Source organism: Carassius auratus, chromosome 7, assembly GCF_003368295.1.
Source record: "Carassius auratus strain Wakin chromosome 7, ASM336829v1, whole genome shotgun sequence".
Classification (NCBI taxonomy): Eukaryota; Metazoa; Chordata; class Actinopteri; order Cypriniformes; family Cyprinidae; genus Carassius; species Carassius auratus.
The window spans coordinates 3,161,058-3,162,373 of record NC_039249.1 but is presented as its reverse complement, the minus strand read 5'-3'; positions in this window follow the sequence as shown (position 1 = coordinate 3,162,373).

Sequence of the window (1,316 nt, the reverse complement as noted above, 5' to 3'; positions counted from 1 at the left end):
TTGCAGATTTGAGGTCGGACCCAACAATGTAGGGACTCCAGCATCTTTGATGAGTAGCTTATTTGAAAAACCAGCATTGAACTGAGCTTGACTGACGAAGCAGTCACTTGTGAAATGTGCAGAAAAGATGGTTAAGTTTGAACTAATTTGCTGTGCTATTTCAAATAAATGAACATTAGCCACTGGTGTTTTATATTAATGGTTTACGTAATGTTGTGCAATATTGAAGTTTGTTAACATCCATCAACTGAACAGCGTTTTCTCTACATGTTTCTGTGTTGTTGTTGCTCAGCAATGTCATGTCTGGTGGGATGGTGGGCAGTGCTCGTGGTGGTGACTGAAGGCAGTGACTGAGTAATTCTGACGTCACATTTTTTACATGGCTTGTGAAAAAGCACTGCTACTTTATGATTGCTGAGTGCATTTGACTGTGGATTGACTGTTTTGCAAATTATTGGGTAGTTACATAGCGTCTAGACCTCAGTTATCATGAAAAATGCCAGGGAATTTCAGTTTTGAAAATATGGGACCTTTAATATCAAAATGTAGATAAGGTTACGTTGATTTTACAAGTCTGTTTGTTTTTCATGCTGTGATCGTACATGGCCAGATATTATAAGTTAGCCCTTCATCATATTAAGATGTGTCTGGTGTTTGTGGACATATCAACTAACATCATAACTATATCTGTGATTTATGTCATGTAATTTATGCCCACAGCTCTAGCAGTCACTTGAAAATTCTGACTTTGAGTTTTCCTCAGTGATGTCTGATATTTGAAATTTAAGGCTGGAATATACTGTGATGTTTCTGCTCTTCTCTCTCTGCTCGTTCTCTGAGCTCTCTGTTTGTGTGTTGTCTTCAGGGAACTGTAGCATTGTGTAGTCAAGGTCCATACTCTCTTGATCCTGTGATGAGGAAAAAGTGAATACGTTTTTTCTCAAAAAATGCATGAAGATTTAACCTGAGTACCAAATTTTCAATCAAATAAGTTAGATCTTATGACATATACTATTACTACTGACATCAGATGCTGAGTTTGGTTGAGGAGGGACAGCGAGATGAAGCCTCCTCCGATGATCTACAAGAATCAAAATAAAATAGATCAAATAAAATAATGAATGAATGACCACTGCTGAATTCTCTCTCGCTTTCTCTCTCTCTCTCTCTCTCTCTCTCTCTCTCTCTCTCTCGCTCAATAAATAAATAAATAAATAGAACAAAACTAAATAAATCAGTCAATAAATACATAATTTAATCATTATTAAATCCTTCATAAAAATGTAACATCTGTTGCATAATATTACAAATCTTCA